The following is a 17,788-nucleotide window of genomic DNA, read 5'->3' on the forward strand; positions in this document are numbered from 1 at the left end:
AGAATGAATATGTATGCCCCGTGTTCCCAGCAAAGCACTTATGAGTCCTTTAAAACAATTGATGTCTTGCAGGGCATCTGATGGCAGGTTAGCCACAAGAAGAGCTTCCATTCTGGAACCCATTAAGGGATTAAAACAATCTATTCTGGCTTCACTATGAGTCCCACTTGCTTTATAGTCATAGTATCTACTTTCTCTCAGACATTAAGGTGACCTGTTCAGCACTTATAAAGGAAGTGAGTCTTAGAGAATGGTTGAGGTTATGTTATCCCTGAGAAGTAAAGGGAAAATATTTCCCCCTTCTTCTTCTTTTCTTATTCTAGTCAAGGGCTTATAAGAACCATGAGTTCACTTCTCATCTAAAGGGAAACTGAATTTCCTCATTTCTATGTTCCTTTCTACTTTCTCTTTTTTCCTTGTTTCTACTTTCTATGTTCTGCCCCACAAAAAGTGGGGTTATTTTTGTTTTTCATTTTTCATCCTTCCCTCCCTCCTCCTTCCTTGCCTCCTTCCTTCCTTCCTTCCTTCCTTCCTTCCTTCCTTCCTTCCTTCCTTCCTTCCTTCCTTTCTTCCTTCCTTCCCTCCTTCCTTCCTTCCTTTTTCTTCTTTCTGCCTTTATTTCTACCTTTAAGACTTTCTAACATAATTTAAGGTCCATAAGGCCAGATACTGTCATATTTTTGATTTCTATTCTCAATGCCTAACAGTCTTTGGTACATTTTTGTCTGGAAGTAAAAAAGTAAAATTACATTGGTTTAGGGTTGTGGTGTCAAACTCAAATAGAAATGGAAACCACAAAACCATACATAAGGATCCCTTGCTGGCCACAAATTGACTTAGAAGTAAAATATAATTTTATCTGTTTTTTTTTTAGCATTCTTACTGATTTTGTTATATAATTTCCATTTTAATCTGGCTTGGACTCACTGTGGATTGTTGTGGATGTATGCCTTCTCTTGAATGTTTGACACCTCTGATGTGGGGAGCTCCCTTTAAAGGAAACCTTCTCTACCAGTGCTGATAAATGACTTTTGCACTTCCTGTAGTCTTAAAGACTTAACCTAAGTGTAGGTATCTCAATTTCTACTTTCCACATCAGATGAAAATTTCAGGAAACTCCTCAGTATGTTTGACCCTGAATTTTAATGAATCTTTCCTTTATCCTTTGTAGATTCAAAGTACCAAACATTATTTCCACCTGTATATGACTCTGACTTTCTTAAACAACTAAGTCAAAAGAAGAAATAAAGGGAAGGAATGGTGGAGAATATGAGAGATCCTTTTAGACTCCAATTTTTTAAACTTATTCTACTGCTGTCAAAAATCTTAGAAAAAACTTAGAAGGGATTTTATGATTTCTTCAGAGAAACTATGGGACTTCTTTTATTCTGTGGAGGAAGAGGAGGGGAAGTAGAAACTCTGGTTGAAAGTAATTGGTGAGAGTAATGGGGAAGAAAACAGACATGTAATTCCAGGGACCCTTAGAAGAAAAGAAAGAGGGAAATGGTCATTGAAAATCTAGATTGAATTGAAAAAATGCCAACAGGATTTACAAGTGTAGGAAATTCTGAATTACTCCTTGGTCCTTTACCTAGGTTGTGGGTAGCATACTAGAGTGAGCAATCCCTCTTTATGTCAAATGAGATTTAGGGGGAGATAGACAAACATGTACACACCCCAATTATATTTAATCAAAGGTGGAGAATGGATTTGTACAAAGGTAAAGTAGATTCAGGTCCTTTAGGATAGAACATATTAAGATAAATAAGCAAACAAACAAATAAATGTCTCCCCCCCCACACACACACACACAGCTTTTTAGATAATTTAGTTCTACCTGGCTTCTTTGCCTCCATGATCCAGCCCCAAGGTCTCCCATCCTAGGTCCTCTTCATATCCATGCTGAATTTAATTCAGACACCTAATCATCATAGCTTACTGCAGTTCAGAATTCCAGAGCTCAAAAAATTCACTAATTTCAGTTTTTCTAATAGATGGGATTATAGACATGTTACAATGCTCAGCCTAACCACATAAATCAAATCAAAGATTTATCTCTGCTAATTTATCAAGATGTTCATCTATAACATCAGAAATATCTTGTTATTTGACAATTCAAATAAATGATTTTCCTTGAACCAAAAATATTAAGTTCCTTATATCACTAAACTTATTTATTTATTTTATATAGCTTGTTATTAAGTCATTTAAGTTATATTCAATTCTTTGTGACCTTATGTGTGTGTGTGTGTGTGTGTGTGTGTGTGTGTGTGTGTGTGTGTGTTGTTATTTGTTTGTGTTTTTTTGGTCACGATACTGGAATAGTTTTCTTCTTCCTCTCATTTTATAGATGAGAAACCAAGTCAACAAGGTTAAATAAAGTTACCTACTAAGTGTCTGAGTCCAGATTTGAACTCAGGAAGATGAATCTTCCTGATTTATTCAACCCAGGACTTGATCCACTGCACCATCTAGGAGCCCATGATGTGATGCATTATAAAACAAATTCATTAATGAACATTATTATTAACTCTCACTTGCCTAATCATACAACCACAAGTTTTAATTTTCTAATCTCGAACCATATCATGCCATACAACTTTCCATACATGAGTGTAAGCTCTGCTGGAACTGGGAGGCATGTCTGTTCCCTCACTTAAAGAAGCATGACATGCCTATTATGTTGACATCCTTTTCCCCTCATGTTGGAACTCTGCTTAATGGGATTGGAATTGGGAGTCCCCAATCCAGTGTTTCTTCAGGTGATTATTATTAACTATATTCTCTTTTCACTCCTGGATCTGGTTAAGGGTTTCATTAGTAAATGTGAGAACAAAAAGTGGCACAATGGATGGAGAGTTGGAAATATATGAGCTAAAGTCTGTCTGGAATATTTACTAACTCTGTGATCTTGGGCAAATTATTTACCCTTTCTAAGTTTCTTCATATGTAAAATGGAGATAATAATAGAACCTACTCCACAGGCTTGTATTGAAGATCAAATGAGGTAACATATATAAAATGCATTGCCAACAAAGTACTTTATAAATATTAGGTATTATTATCATTATTGATATTGTTGTTATTGTTGTTCTTATTAGAGGATGCAGGCAATTGCCACAGATAGGAGCCATTTTCTATATTTCCGTAACTTAGAAAAGTTGTCATGTACCTCTGTGGTCTCTGGTAGGATCCTGGACCCATTTCTGCCTGTGATACTGTGTTATTGTCTCAGGAGTCCTGGTAAGGCTGTTCTATTCGTATCATCAATGACTAATACATTACATTGCACTTAATTGAATGGAACTGAGTTAGAAGAGTCCTTAAAAGTTATCTCATCCATGTGTCACTTAAGAGAAAATAGTTTTGTTGGAATGAGGGGATAAAAGTTGAATAAGTCTGTCATTTCCCTTCCCCTGGGAGGTCTCTTCATCTTATTGGAAAATAAGGCATATTCAGAGAGACTGTGGGTATGTAATAGACACAAAAATTCTCATCTCAATTCTTTCAATTTGGAGCTTGGAATTCTTGTCTAGAAGTTGCACTTGGAAAGCACATGCAGATAGACTGCTTACTTCTCTTTATTCTGGTTTGTCCTCCCCTTGTCCTTGTTTCACTGCATAATAAACCATCTGTCATACTCAGCTATTTGCTTCCTCTCCTGTTCTTTCCGCTGCCCAACTAAAAAATTGGAAGACTGAAGTAACATTTATCCTCATTTTGGTGACAGTCAGGACTTAGTAAGATATAAGAGCTAAAGCATTTTATTGACCCAAACAACAAAGTTTTCAAAATTAGTGAGAGTTGGTTTGAAGGAAAATAATTATAGGGTTTTGAAAATCTCTTATATTTCACATGTATAATAATAACTTCTGAGTTCTATTGAGAAATATTATTTTTTATTAGAATTACATGTCAATATGGAAAACTATAGAGAAATTGGAGGGACTATGAGAAGAAATAAAAATGATTCCAGTTCTGGCAAGCAATAGGTTTAACAGAATTGAGATCATATAGTATGGAGAAGAAATTGGTATAGCATAGGATGAGTTGGCAAGGAAGGGTAGTGGAAGATATATATATATATATATATATATATATATATATATATATATATATATATATATATATATATATATCCAACTCCACTGACAGTCAATAAAAAGAAGGGTCTTCACATATCTAAAATTAATTTGTAGTAGCAATTTTTGTAATAAAGAATTGGGAACTAAGTTGGTGCTATCAATTGGGGAATAAATGATGGTTTAAAAATATAATGTAACATTATTGTGCTGTAAGAAATGACAAATAAAAAGTATTCAAAGATGCTGGGGATTAAATGATAGAGAATAAAATGCACAGAGCCAAGACAACAATTTAGATAATGCCCACAATAATGTAAAGGGAAATTACTGGGAAAAACTTTAGAACTAATCAATTCTTGACTAAACATGACTTCAATAGACTAATGATGAAACAATTCTTCTGCCTCTTGGCAGAGGAGATGGAATTACAGGTGCAGAATGAGGTACCTATTCTCAGATATGGTTAATGTATTGATTTGTTTTGCTTGCCTGCCTTACAGTACTTCTGCAAAGGCACAGACTGACCTGCCTTTTGAGGAATCCTAAGTCATTAAAAGACTCTGGGAGTTTTATTTCTTTCCAGCTCATGAAGAAAAATTAATGGAGATCAGGATTAAGAGAGTGAGTTTTCTTTTTACAATGGGAGTTTTAAGGATCTATCTCTTGAGGGAGAGAGAACATTAAAAAAAAGAGAAAGTGATAAGGCTTCCTTCCAAGTCTAGAGCAGCAAACTTACCTATGGCAGTCACCTCTCTCTCATCAGTGTGTCTTCAAATGGTTCTCAAAACTTGTTATTGAAGGAAAATGTTGCCATCCAGGTCTAACATGTGTTAGCTTTCTTCTCAAACTGAGAAGTACAACTGCTAGGGCCTTTTGCAACTTGGGCTCCCTTGCAAGACAGTCAGTCCCAGTCATGCCAGAAGGACTTTTTTCCTTCCTTCATCCTTTCCTCTCTCTTTCCCTTGTTCTTCCCCTGCTTCTTTCCTTCCCTCCTTTCCTTTTTCCCTCCCTCTTTCCTTCCTTGCCTCCTTCCTTCCTTCCTCCTTCCTTCCTTCCTTCCTTCCTTCCTTCCTTCCTTCCTTCCTTCCTTCCTTCCTTCCTTTCCTGCTTGCTTCCTTCCTTCCCTGCTTGCTTCCTTCCTTCCTTCTTTCCTTCTTTCATTCCCTTCCTCCTTCCTTCCTTCCTTCTTTCCTTCCTTCATTCCCTCCCTCCTTCCTTCCTTCCCTCCTTCATTCCTTGCCTCACTCCTTCTCTCCTTCATTCCTTTCCTCCTTCCTTCCCTCCCTTCCTCCCTTCCTCCCTTCCTCCCTTCCTTCCTTCCTTCCTTCCATTGTTAGTCACACCCTTCCCCCATTAAAAAATTAAATGTTTAATCTAAACCAAGATTCATAGATATGCAAAATATTCCCACATTGGTAATGTCTGGAAAATATATCTTTCAGAGTTCATGTTTCATTCCAGTCCTCTATAATTATAGTCGACCATTGCATTGATCAGACTTCTTGTCTTAAAATTGTTTTCTTTTTCTTTACAAGATTGTTTTTATTGTAAATTATTCTCCTGAGTGCTCACTTCATTCTTCAAAAGGATCAAGTAAGTCACAAACTGTGAATACCCTTTGACCCAGGTGAAATTTAGAATTATAGCAGAGATACAAACTGTCTCCTGCTCTGCAGTGTCAGATGTGGAGAAGGAAATTGATTCCTAAGCACCTATCCTAGAAGGTTTTGTGAAGTAAAGAGGGAGGACAAACTCTACCCTTATACCCCATTTCCTTGCCCCAATTGTTTGAGATTTCCCTCCCCAAAAGTGATGCAGATTCAAAACTTTGTCCTTAAATGGCATTAGTTAATCAAGTTTATTTGTTGTTTTTCCTTCATTCTTGAAGAGGATCATGACAGCAGGAATGTGATGCTATGGCATGCAAGTGAATTGGATTTATGTAAGGGAAAACTGTGCAAAGTCACCAGATGACTCTGGAGGACAAAGTCAGGCTGGTGTCCAGTGGCAAGGTATAGATCAGAAAGACTGGAGATAGCTCCCTTGGTCTACCATATTCAGTTCTGGATATCCTATTTTAGGAACTTGGATGTTAGGGCAATTGACTTGAAATTTTAATACCACAACAGGTACTGGCTGAGTGACCCTGGACAAGTCACTTAACCCTTCTCAGGCTCTGTTTCTTTGTCTGTTAGATGCTCATTAACAATTCTCCAGCTTTTCCCTCACCAACTGCTCCTCCCACCCCCATCAAATCAATTCAACATTATGACTGGATGAAATTTGTCAAGTTAGTCTCCCAGGACTCATATTCTCACACATCATCCTAGTAACTTCACTGATCACTGAATAGGTGGTCAAGAAATGTCTGATGAATAAAGTTAGCTAGGATTTGAAGTCAGGAGTAATGTACATTCTAGTGTACATCTAATGTACATATCCCGTAAGAGGAAATCTGAAAAGGGATGGGGAGAATGGTACTGAAGTCTGGAGATTCAGGAAGGAAGTCTGGAAGAACAAAGATATGGACGGTTGAATGAATTTTCTTTTTCTGTAGGATAGCCTTTCCTATACTTAATATGATAGACAATCTGTCTTTTCAGATTAATCCCTTCACAAACTACTTGATAACCAAACCAGTCATCTTTCTGTCTCCATATCTTTGAATAGACCATCCCCCATAGCTGGAACACTCTTCCTCCTCACTTGTTTTTGAAATAAAATTAGGTATCTGATTGATGATTTCTTTCCTTGTCATCTTGATTTCAATGAACTTTCTCATTTAAAACTGTATTGCATTTTCTTTGTGTATATTTACCCCAGTAGAAAGAGAAAGTAAGTTTCCTGAGGACAGGGACTGGTTTTTCTTTCTCCCCGCCCCCTTTTTGTCTTTATGGTTCTAGTGTCTTAAATGTAATAGGTACTTAATAATGCTTCTTGTTCTCAACATGGACTCAAGTATCAGACTACTTTTCTGTATATGGCAGAGCCATGTCTAGATTGTTATTGCTATTTCTATTTTCCTTCTTTTTAATTGTATTTTATTTTTCTCTTCAATTCTATATCAAGACAAATTTTTTCATTCATTTTTACAAGATTTTGAGTTCCAAATGTTTCTCCCTCCCCTTTCCTTTTCTAGAAATGGTAGGCAATTTAATGTAGGTTATAGTGCACTATCATTTTTTTACATATTTCTATATTAGTCACATTTATGAAAGAAGTAAGCTCAAAAGGAAAAAAAATTACAAAAAAGAATAATGTAAATGAAAAATATGCTTTAATATGAATTCAGAGCCCATCCATTCTTTATCTGTAAGTGGACACCATTTTCCTTCATCTTTTATACTGCTCTTAGATCATTGAGTTGCTTGAATCAATCATAGCTGATCATCATATGATGCTGCTGATTGTGTGTATAATATTTTCCTGGTTCTGTTCATTTCACTTTGCATCAGTTCATATAAATCTTTCCAGGCTTTTCTGAAATCTGCCCGTTGATCATTTCTTATGGCACAATAATATTCCATTACATTCATATACCACAGCTTATTCAGTCATTCCCCAGTTGATGGGCATCCCCTCCTTTAAGAATTTGAATGCTATACCACTTAGTGCATATGTTTAGTAATTGCTATTGCTTCATTGACTCTGCTACCTTTTAGCAAGAAGTAGTTTCCTTCTTTATCTTTTTTAAAATTAGACCTATTTTTGCTTTTGCTTTGTCTGAAATCAGAATTGCTAGCCCTGCTTTTTTTTTTTTAACTTCAGTTGAAGCTTAATAATTTCTGTTCTAACCTCTACCTTTATTCTGTTTGTATGTCTCTGTTTCAAGTATATTTCTTATGAACAACATATTGTAGGATTCTGGGTTTTGATCCATTCTGCTATCTGTTTTTCTTTTATGAAACTTTTTTCAAGAGTTTTATCCCAGCTCGTGGTGCTCCTGCCGGCCCAGTCCCGCACGGGTCCCGGAGCCACTTGCATCATGGCCTCGCTTCGCCCCGTGCTTCGGCGCCTAGGGAGTGCCGGGGCCCTGGAGCCATGTTAGTGTCAGCCTCCTGTCCATGCTGGAGCCCCGGGCTGCGGACCGGCTCTCCCCCATCCCTCCCCCGTCCCACCCCCTCCTCACCGAGCAGACACAAGAGAGCATCCAGCGCTTTGAGCAACAGGCAGGGTTGAGAGACGCAGGGTACACTCCCCATAAAGGCCTCACCACAGAAGAAACCAAGTACCACCGTGTGGCGGAGGCAGTCCATAAACTGAAGTTTCAAAGTGGAGATATGACAAAAGAAGATAGACTGACTGCTTCAGCCCAGTCCACTCCAAGTAGTACACCCCATTCTTCTCCCAAGCAAAAACCCAGAGGTTGGTTTTCTCATGGATCTTCTACTTCCTTACCTGGCCTAGACATTAGCAGCATGGATGCTGGGAATGGAGACAGAGACAACCCCTCATCTGAAAAATGGAGCTTTTTTGGATCAAGAACCCTTCGGAAATCTGACTCAGGTTTCAGTGTCCAGTCCTTCAGAGGTAATCAGAAGCCATCACCAATGGAACTTATTCGAGTTCAGGCTACTAAAATTGCAGACGATCCAGCAGCCTTCAAGCCACCTAAAATGGATCTTCCAGGGAAGGAAGGAAGGAAAGTAACAATCTCTCTGGACCCATAACCTCAAACCAATGTGTTGACATGAATGTGTTGACACCTACAGGGTTCTAAATCTCCCTTTTCATATGAGCAATATTGTTTTCCCTGGTGATCCTCTGTTATGTAGAGAGTATCTTACACTTTTCTTTCTTTCCATCCACTTTGCACTTGACATAGGAAAGATGTCATCCATTTACATTTCTAATGAGGATGATATTTCTGGGGAGTTGGTGATTGTTTCTTTAAATTTGTAACAACGCTTAAATCTTTCTAATGCAGGAAGATGTATTCTGCAATGTCCCAAAGTTGGTTTAAATAACTTCTCAGAGTACAGTTGACTACAGCCAATTACTGAACTATAGAACTAAATTAATTGTAGGGGGCAAGGGAAATAAAACCTAGTAGACTTTGTTCTGCATATTTATCCAAGAAAAAAAGAGTTTTATCCCAATCTCATTCACAGATATTATTACTATGTATTTCCCTTCAGCCTATTTTTCTTCCTATTTGTCCTCCCTCTCCTTTCATGGTTTCTCTTCTTGACAGTGTTTGGTTTGTCTACTGTCTTCCCCATCTGTCCTCTATCAGTACTCATCCCCTTTTACTTAATCTCCCCACTACCACTTTCCTGCTGGGTAAGATAGATTTCTCTATTCAAATGATTTTATTTCTTCTTTGATTATTCTATATTCAACTGATTATTCCTTCTTTGAGCCAGTATTAATGAGAGTAAGTTTCAAGAGATGCTCATAGCCCAGTCTCCCATCTTTTGTACCTTTTCATGTAAAGTAATTTACCCCATACCTCTCCCTTCTTTCTGTACCCAATATGTTCCTCTTTCTCAACCCTTAATTATATTTTTATGTCATTCCTTAAAATTAATCTTATACTTATACCCTCTATGTATATTCCTTTTAGGTTTAGTAATTTTTAAGGATTACAGGCATCTTCTTCCCATCTAGGGTTGTAAACAGTTCAGCTCCATTAAATTCCTTATATTTCTTTCCCCTCTTTAACTTTTTTAGGTTTCTCTTGGTTCTTGATATTGGAGATCAACTTTTTTTTTGTTCAGTTCTGATCTTTTCCTTATGAAAGTTTGAAATCCTTCTATTTCAATGAATTTTATTGCTCTTTCAGATACTTTATAAGTGAGAAAACTGTGGTAGAGAAAAAAGTTGTGACTTGTCTAAGGCTACCTAATTATAGTATCTGAGAGAGGATTTGAACTTAATTCTTCTGACTCCAAGTCCAGTTCTTTCTCCAATGTAAATTATTACATTTGAAACCTCAGAAACAATAAATTTGGATTTGGAAATGTTCTTCAAGTTTTTTGTTGATTTGGGGGTCGGGCAGGAGTTACTATAAGTAAAGAATATGATCTGAAAGGAGGCAGATATAAGACTCTAAACTTAGTTTAGAGCTTAAAGTCTCAGTGTCCTGGGTTAATATTCTCCAAATTATTGATAATGCACTCCTATTGGTAAAATATTTTGTTTATTTTTAGATGATCTGCATATTTCCTGTTGTTTCATTGGAACAGGCAAGTCTGTCTCTTTTTGACCCCATTTGGAATTTTTTTGGCAAAGTTACCAGAGTGATTTGCCATTTCTTTCTCTAGTTCATTTTAAAGATGAAGAAACCAAGGCAAATAGGATTAAGTGACTTGCTCAGGGTCACATAGCTAGTAAGCATCGGAAGCTAGATTTGAATTTAGGAAGATGAGTCTTCTTGTCTTCAGGCTTAGCACTGTATCTATTGAGCTACTTAGCTGCCCCTATACCCATATATTATTGCTTTAATATATCATATTATGAAACAAGTACATATGAATGAATACATATAAAAATAAACATTAAAAGAGATAATAGTGAACTAAATAATTATACAAAATTTTATTAATCGAGCAAACCCTTCTTATTCTCAGTTAAATATTATTTTAAAAATCTTTAAATATTGAGATTATAGTATACTCTCTATGTTCTGAGTTGTCCTGCATTTGATGTCCTTTATTTACTTCTTAGAATTTCTAATATCTCTTACATTGGGTGCTTAAAAATTCTTACTATTTTATCTAAATTCTTAATAAGTCACAAAATAATTTCTTGAAATTTGTTATTAAAATAGATCATAATCACTAATATTATAACTGTAGCTGTAATAAATAAATTTCTAAAACCTGTCTAAGGACAGGATTGATAGGACAGGACAAGTTGATGGTCATTATCAAAGTAGTTATGTACACTAACACATCAAAGAATACAAAGGATACAAAGGTATCCTTTATTAGGTAACAGTAGTTTAGAGGTTGAATGGTTTGTGTACAGACTGGAATATTTTAATCATTTTGTACTTTTCATGTTCCTATTTATTTGAATTGTTGTAAGCAAAAAAAGTCAAAAACCCAACTAGGGTATAATGCAATGTTTAATATGAAAATATTGTTAGAAGTTTGTATCAGTGATTGAAACATAAATTCTACTTAATTTCATATTCATTTTCTTAAATTATAGAGTGGTTATGTGGATCATAATAGTAATTAGATGTTCATTTCAGTTCAACACAGTTCAGGGTTTTATGTCATCACACTTCTAACGCAAAGGTGAATGAATGTTCTTTATTAACTCTTCTAAAACATCGTCAATAAATCAACATATATCACACCGGTCTATGAATTTTGTCATACTTCTTTAATCAAATTATTTCTGTAAAATATTTGCCCAGAGCTCCACCCACCTGAAGGACAGTTCTCTTATTTCTCAGGTGGATTGCTGAAGTAGCTACCTTACAGAGCTCTCCTCTCCATTTTCTTTCTTCTACATTCATCCTCTACATGACTACTGCCTAGCCAGTCAGGTGCCACAGTAGACAGAGGGTTGGACTTGGCGTCATGAAGACCTGAGCTCGAATCATACCTCAGATACTTATTAACTATATAATACTAGGCAAATCACTTATTTTTACAGTTTTAACTGTAAAAATGAGGATAAAAATAGTACCTACCTCTTTTTTTTGCAAGGCAAGTGGGGTTAAATGGCTTGCCCAAGGCCACACAGCTAAGCAATTATTAAGTGTCTGAGACCAAATTTGAACCCAGGTACAACTCCAGGGCCAGTGCTTTATCCACTGTGCCACCTAGCTGCCCCAAGTACCTACCTCTTGAGGTTGTTGTGAGAAATAAGCTTTGCAAGCCTTAAGGCACTATATAAAGGATAGCTATAATATCCTTTTTTAAAAAAAAAATTACAAGGTAGTGGGACTACATGACATGCCCAAGGTCACATAGCTAGCTAGGTAATTATTAAGTATCTGAGGTCAGATTTGAACTCAGGTCCTCCTGACTCCAGGGCCAGTTCTCTGGATCGCTTGGCTGTCCCTATAATTAGATTCCTAAATCATGAAGGGATCTGACCTTCCCATTGCTCTGCTCAATAAGCATTAGTTGCTTCATATTGCCTCTAGGATAAGATACAAACCCTTCTGTGTGCCATTTAAAACTCTTTAATTGTCTTTTAAAACTAATCTCATGTTTTCTCTAGCCACCTTGACCTATTTCCCATTCCTTTTATAAAATATTCTGTTTCTCACCTTCGTGACTTGGCACATGCCTCAAATAATCTCTTTCCTTGCCTTAGCCCAGTGTCTGGTGTACATTAGGTACTTAATAAATACTTATTGACTATTGACTCACTTTCTTCAAAGCTTAGCTTTTAAGCATCATGAAGCGTTTCCAATTTGTCAGTTGTTCCCCATGCTCCATAACTTTGTATTTATTTACTTTTCTATTAGAGCATTTGAAAAAAATTGCATCTTTGTGATTTTTTTAAATCTTTAATCTCAATTTAATTTTTAATGTTTTACTCTTTTATGATCCCAGGCTCTAGTACAGGGCTTGACCTAGTGTCCATGCTTCATAAATGATTGCCAAATTGAATTCCATTGCGTCCTAGCCTGCATTGGGATACCCCCACAGAAGCCCAGTCTGCCTTTCCTCCTGACATGGATCTTTTTTCCTGTGTCTCAGGTGGTAATTGCTATTCCCTTCCTCCCTACCCCCAAGCCTGGGATTTGTTTAATCATTGGCACCTGCTGGCTCTGTCACAGGTGGAATAAAACAAATGTAGGGGGGAAAATGCTGTGTACAGATGTCAAACTGGCTGGCTTTGGAGGCTATTCATCATCTAGTATGTGGGAGGCTGTGGGAAACAATGGACTGATATGACTCTGAGGAATGGCAAAGCAGTTGGCACCTGAGTGAAAATACCCTGGCAATGGTGGTCAGATTCTGTGAGGGTCTTGTGTGTTGGAGATGAGGATGAAGATGACATGTATCAGATTCAGCTGTGATCTGTATATTTGCCTCTCCAAGATTGAGCTTAATCCCTCTGTCCCTAGAGAATAAGGACATGGTGGTAAACAAGGATGGAATGATTTTATTTATGAACCAAGCTTACTTTTTTTCCAAATTACACTCATCTTCACCCTTGGAAATTGATTTGTTCCCATGTGTACTTAGGAAGAGTGATAAAAAGCAAAGTACACAAATGTTCCTATTTCTAGAGTAGAAAATGTTTTTCATTTGTTTACATAGCATTGAGCAAATATGCTCTGGGCTGTGAAAACTTCCAAGTCTTTTTCATACGAATCAAGTCATATTTCCCCCATCTTGTAATTGTGTTGTTGATCTTTTTGAATTTAACTATAAGCATAACATACTTAACATTTTTCCATCCTGCTAAATTTTATCTTATTAGGTTCAACCCAGTCTTTCAACAGTCTTTCAAAAAACTATTTTTGAATTCTACTTCTAACATCTAGTGAACTAATCTAGCTTTGGCTCTCAAGCAATAAAAACATAGTTCTGAATTCTATTATTGATGTTTAGCTTATCATACAACTCAATGGTGCTACATATGTATAAAGATATATGTGATCATTTTACCTCATTGGATCTTCCAATTCCATGTCATGCTGGTCTTTGAGTTTAGGACCCAGCAAGGCTTTACTTGTCACACACAAAAAAAGATCTTTTAAGTAAAATCAACAAAACCATTTCATCATTATTCATTCATAGCTCCCCATCTCTAGAGGAAAGGATGGAAAGCATTTCCTCAGAACCTTTCCTCTGGGGTTAAGATTAGTATTTGGTTTCATTGTAGTGTTTGTTTTGTTCATGTTTTTCAAGCTATTCTGTGTATTTTTCTTTTTTCTACTTATTAAATTCGGTGTCACTTAATGTGTCTCCCCATGTTTCTTTGAATCCCTCATATTTGCTTTTTTTTGGACTGAAAATGTCATAAAAACAGGAAGGAGTCAGTAACCTAGCCTTATAACAGCAGATTCTGGGGAGGGGGGCAGGCCTGAGCTCCACCTAAGGGGTTTAGGCTCATTATTCTCATACTCATTTGGCTCATTAAACTACACAGAGTTGCAGTGATCACAAGTTAGTACTTGGCTTAGGTTCAAGACCTCCCCAAAGGGGAAAACAAAAAAGGTATCATATCTATGTATATTTATATATATTTGTATATGTGTATGTTTGGATGTATGTGTATATGTGTATGTTTGTATGTATGTATGTAACCCCAGTCCCCAGTATGAGACTCCCTCCTAATTAGTGGAAATCAATGGCCCACACCTGGAGTGGATCAGAATTGCTGAGAACCAAAGGGCTACAGTCTCTTTATCTTATTAGGTTTTCTCAAATTTTTTCAGATTCTTCAGGTACCTTGGGCAAATTTGACTTCCAGCTTTGAGAAAGAAGATGGAAAATGCCAATCTCATTTCAAGTTGCTAGAGAAAAAGAATTTTGGAAGAAGTTGGCATAGGTGGGACTGGTAATCTCCTGTACCTGTCCCCCAGATTGCTGCACTGGAGATTTTAGGCAATTTGCCTTTGTGTAAGATCTAGAACTCTTTTTCTTGGTTGTGCTGAGTTATCTGACTTCTCTTTCCTTCACTCTATATTGTCTCTAATCCCCTATCTATATCTTTTCTGATTTTTGTTTTGCAATAATTTAGATAAATAACTTTCTTTGCTATTCACTATATGTGTTCATTGTGGAACTGGTATTTGGTGATGAATGAGTCAAGTTTTAGATAAAAAGCTTTAGATATAAAGCTTTAGATATAATGAAAGAGTGATCAGAATTTAGAATGAAGCTAGACTATCATATTCCATAGGCTGACGATACTTGAGGCAACAGATAGATATAATTCTAGCCTAGCTCTCTCCTCTCTCCAAGGAGAGTAGAATGGTGAAGCTTCTGTCTCAATATCAAGCTTCCCTTCCTAGAAGGAATTAAAGTCTCCCTTGGAGAAGGATGGGGGTGGGGAAGGGAAGGCTAGAACTCTATTCTTTCTCCCTTTGAGTCATACAATGACACAATCAGTGCTGCATAAGTGGATAGTTTTACTACAGAATCTTAACAATTAGATAAGGGGCAGGAAGTTAATTCCTATTGATGAAAAATACTAAGCATAAAAGAATAACAGCATTCATTAATTGGATGATTGGAATATTAGTATTCAGTAACTTTTCTTACATCTACAATTACAATCATTTGAGAGGCTACTATTTTAAGCCTCATTAGAACATAAGCAGTTGTGTCATATTGTTAATTATATGCTTCACATTTCACCTTGGCAATAGGCACTGCCCTATCAAAGAACTAAGCTTGATCTTTTTTCCAGTTGCTTCTCTCTCTGATGCACCAGGGGTCACATAGCCTAGATCAGCCTCCTTTGAATGCCTGTCTTTCCCCATCAAGATCTGTCTTTAGTTTGTCTCTCTATGCCCAATTCCTCTGTTATCAGCCACTTCCAAATTACTGCTGCTACTGTAGTCATAGACCTACTGATCTTTTGAAAAGTCTCAAGGTTGCTAGGAGTCCTGAGCAAATTGTCTGTAGGATATTTGATCACCTAAGGTCAGAAAAAAATAAACCTAGTGAGATGATTACAAGATGAGAAAGATTTCACATCCTCCATTCAGTTTTCAGAAACAATTCAGCACAGGACTAAAGTTAACACCCTCTTAATTCAGGTTCATTTTGGGAATGGAATGGAGAAGGAAATGGCAAACCACTCCAGTCTCTTTGCCAAAAAATTCCCAAATGGGGTCATGAAGAGTTGGACATGGGCAAATCAATTCAACAACAACAACAAATTGGGGATGAAATGAGGCATTCATAAGCCATTGAACAGTAAATAAAGGCAGTTAATTTTGCCCTCACTCAATAGGGATACAGTGGGTGGTTCAGCTTCTGTGGAAATGCATCTGGTCAGTTGGGTGAAGTATGAGGACTCTCATGGTCTTCAGAAGCCTGCCACATCAAAGGGTCTTGTACTTCTCATTGGAGGGACTTTTTATGCCCAAATAGGGAATAAGCATGATGGTTGGAGATGGTAAGGAAATCCTGAACCTATCACAACATGCTGTTTAGTTGAAAACAAATAGTGTGAGTTCCTAGAGGTCTGCAGTTTGCTTTTGTGTCAGTCCTGAATCATCATTTCTTCTTTCTCAGAAACCAATAGGGGCTCTTTGTCATCACAATGAAAACCCCTAAAACTTGGTTGGAAGTATATTCCTACTGCTGAACCCAAAGAGTGAGACGGAGACCAAAATTTTATAAGTTTGGAGATCTTTATTTCCCAGGGACTGCCTGGGGATGAAGAGTGCTCAAATCAGACAGTACCTGAGTGTTCAGGGGATAGGGTTTTTATAGTGTTTTGGGGGGGAGGGTGTACTGAGAGCAAGCAGGATACAGAAGCAAAGACAGCAGTTAGATATATTGTCATGTCATACTACTACAAACATGTAAACATATGGTTCAGTATAGATAGGAGACTAGACAGAGTGGGAAAGGGTCAGGGTCTTTGTGTTATGTCTAAACATGGTTCCTGAGACAGAGGGATTCACATATTCCAGGGCTTCCCACAGGTTTGAGGGAGTGAAATTACTATCTTATGGTTCCAGACCCATCTGGGGAAGGGGAGGCAGTCCTGGGAGAAAGCAGAAATTTTACAGATACAGCAAGATAATTAGGCTAACAAGGCTACTATGTGAATCTTAAACAAATTTATGGTATACCTGTGACCCCCCCCCCCCAGAGTCAAGCATTTGGGTCCTGTAAGATTATTTTAAGGCTCAAAGGCACCTAACCAAATTAATATTTCTGAGGAGTTTCTCGGAGCCCAGCAATTTGTGAAGGACTCCTTCTATACAGGGATTATACAAATATTGATATTGTACTTCACCACAAAACTTCTATGTGGGCAGAGAATAGGTGTGCATGCTTTACACAAGGACCGTTCTGAGCACTCTCCACTTACCTATTATATTTGGTACTAAAAGTAGTAGTGAGCCACTGAAGTTTATTTTGTGTGTGTGTGTGTGTGTGTGTGTGTGTGTGTGTGTGTGTGTGTGTGTGTGTGACCAACATAATCAAACCTGGAAATTATGAAAATTACTTTCATATTTATGTGGGAGATAGACTAGAGTGGTGGAACTTTTGAAGAATTACAAGTAGGAGATTAGCAATAATCCAGGTGATAAGTGATGAGGGTCTGGCTTCCTCTAAAGCACAGTTCATATGACAATTTATTAGCCTTTCCTAATCTCTCCTCCACTTGTTCATACCTATACCCTATTGAAATTATCTTATATTACTTTGTATTATTCTTCTTAATTATTTATGTAAGAGGAGACTGACCAATGAGAACCCATGCTGTTCAGACATTTCAGTAATGTCTGACTTTTGTGATCCCATTTGGAGTTTCCTTGGCAAAGATACTGGAGTGATTTGCCATTTCCTCCTCCAGCTCATGCTATAGATAAAGAAACTAAGGCAAAAAGGATTAAGTGACTTGCCCAGGGTCATACTGCTAGTATCTAAGACTGGTTTTGAATTCAGGATGATGTGTCTTCTTTATCCATTGCAGCACCCGGCTGCCCACTGATTCAGTCCCTATGTGGATATTTTAGTTTAGTCAACTTCTGGTTATGAATTCTGGAGAGTCAAATTTCTGGTCAGTTTATTATGTGGCTTTTGGTCAGC

At 37.1% G+C, this 17,788-nt stretch overlaps 1 pseudogene; it reads left to right on the plus strand.

Moving 5' to 3' along the window:
• Window positions 1-8,149: 8,149 nt before the first annotated feature.
• Window positions 8,150-8,805, plus strand: LOC141498920 (putative monooxygenase p33MONOX pseudogene; annotated as a pseudogene).
• The last annotated feature ends 8,983 nt before the right edge of the window (window positions 8,806-17,788 follow it).

Source organism: Macrotis lagotis, chromosome X (genome assembly GCF_037893015.1).
Source record: "Macrotis lagotis isolate mMagLag1 chromosome X, bilby.v1.9.chrom.fasta, whole genome shotgun sequence".
NCBI classification, from domain to species: Eukaryota; Metazoa; Chordata; class Mammalia; order Peramelemorphia; family Peramelidae; genus Macrotis; species Macrotis lagotis.